The sequence below is a fragment of the Montipora foliosa genome, chromosome 6 (genome assembly GCF_036669935.1).
Source record: "Montipora foliosa isolate CH-2021 chromosome 6, ASM3666993v2, whole genome shotgun sequence".
Classification (NCBI taxonomy): Eukaryota; Metazoa; Cnidaria; class Anthozoa; order Scleractinia; family Acroporidae; genus Montipora; species Montipora foliosa.
Genome location: NC_090874.1, coordinates 15969454 through 15971953, shown reverse-complemented (window position 1 = coordinate 15971953; position 2500 = coordinate 15969454).

The window sequence follows — 2500 nt, the reverse complement described above, 5'->3', positions numbered from 1 at the left end:
CGTAACCAGTAAAGTTATGCAGCCTTGCACACTGAGGCTAACAGTTCAGGCAGGTGTCCAAATCACATAGCACGTTGCACTATAAAACAATCTCACCTTAATTCCAAAGCGTATATGACCGCAGGTAGATTCTTCCAGCCTTCCAGGGACCAGTGATGTGTTAAACACGAAGCTCTCCATTCTCGATTTATGTCCCCGCAAACATTCACTAGTTTTCCTGACTGGGCTGGCGGAGGCCGACCTAAGAATACAAGTGCACGGGGGTGTTGAAACCTTCGCAGAAGGTGGAAGCAACAAGGTGGGGTCCAGAGCGTGTTTGCCTTAAACAGCCGCATGGCTTTATCAGAAATGCGATTTCGAGGTTTTCAAGAGAAAAGAAATAGTATAAAAAATAAAAAAAAAGCTGCGAAGTCACCGGGATTTTACAGACAAAAGTAAGAAAACATATCACAATGATCAAGGTAAATTTTTGTTAACAGCTGCATCAAGCCAAGTGCAGAATATGTGTCTGCAAATTCCGGACTTTGCGGCATACACCAGTCCTAAGATAATTTATGTCCTGACCTGCCATTCTCCACAGAATTCTCACAACTGTGTGTAACCAACCAAGGAGCCCCAATGTATTGTCATCAAGTATCGATGCACCCTCAGCAAAGCTGTGCAGCAGTGGAATAAAATGAATGAAAGGGGCATAGCAGACAAAAATGTGAACCAACCAGGAAAAAATCATTAATGACCTTCACAGGAACAAGGACATTGCAAAAAATTTTTTTTACTTTAGTTTAATGAAGACTGCCACTTCTAGCCACCCAACCCTCCGAAAGACACCCACCTTTTTAAGTTGCCTTGATAGATCTAGTGGGCTAACTCGATATTGTACCCACTTCAAACCCTTTGGGAATGAAACGTTTTGTTCCAGGTATTTCCATAACATTTAAATATAAATGCTACATTATCATGCAACTGCAACAAACAAAGAATCTTAATCCTAGGATATTTTAATTGGGTACAACATTGAGTTAGCCGATTACGTCTATTGACTTTCCTTGTTTCACCCTGCTAGCAGAGCCTTTCTTTTGCTTGCTCGATTTTGGCTTTCTCAAGAAAGACTCTGCATGAATCGAGTAAGATCTTTATTGAGTATGCGCTGCATGTTGCCAGGATACAGTCTCGAACCCAAGCCTAATATGCCAGATCTCGCCGCCATCTTGGTTTTTCATGGAACAGCAGGCTCAATTATAACCATCAGTTTTGTCACTAAATTGACGCTCGCACTGGAAAAAACGGTTTGACGAGAGAAAACAAGATTGACTAGTCCAGAAGATCAGGCTGCGGCGGCTTCAAAGAGTTGATGCGATTCGGGCAGAGCCTCCCTTTCTCCTCCTCAGTAAAGAAAAAGACAAAAGGAGGCTCTGCTCGCAGGGCGTCCTTGTTTATTAAAGACCACTATAACTACAGGCAGCCCATTGCTATTTCCAGGGCTTGTAAAGCAAGAGAAACATGTGGGCTCTGCACAAATCATGCAAGATCATTCTGTTCTGTCAGGAACCCATTACCCGGAACTTCCATACGTATTGCACCCTTGACTCAACCCTGTCCGGTGTCTTTTTATGTTCAAAACTGCTATATTTTGAAAGACACTGTACCTTCATGTTTCAGGTGTGCTGCATGTGACATAATCAGTTGATGACCATAGGCCTCTTTTGATTGGCTATTGTGAGAAAATCCACAAAAACTCCCCTACTGGGTTGACTCAGATGGATAATGTGGAAGATGTTGGCTCCGGGTACTGGGCCCCTGGTCTCATCACATTCAGGCCATAATACTCTATCAAAGCATTACAATTTTCTTGGAGTTAATCTGAAATTGCAGTTAGTATAATTTCCCATCCTCTCACTTAACAACCAGACGAGAGCGTGACATCGACAATTTGTCACACAATCCTCCACTCTTTTACCAACAGATCAAATCGGCTAACTCAATGCCGTACCCGTTTTGTTCCAAGTATTTCCATATCATGTAAATGCAAATGCTACATAATAATGCAAATACAATATAAAAAGAATCTTGAACCTCCTGGAGATTTGAATTGGTTACAACATTGAGTTACCCGATTTTGTCTATTCCCATATTGACTCATAATTACCAGAACCAGTTCCCACAAAAAGTTAAGCACAGCATTCAACGAAAATGAGCCAAAGTCGGCAAACAGTATTTCATCAGTTTGTATCAAATTTTCCAAATTATTAAATGTGGCTGTACAGCTTGTCAAAATGCAAAGCTTACCTTTTCATATTTCCATCGTTGAATTTGTAGCTTTTTTATCCAATGTCCTGGCTTGTTTGACTGGGAAGGGAGCCTATATAGACCTATATACATGTGATGCAGTTTACCAACACCTCTTGCTGAAACGGTTTACAAAGACTGGGTCTACATCTATACACATGAAGCCACATAAAGGCGACAGTCCTGCGTATATATTGTTCATCTTCATCTCGGT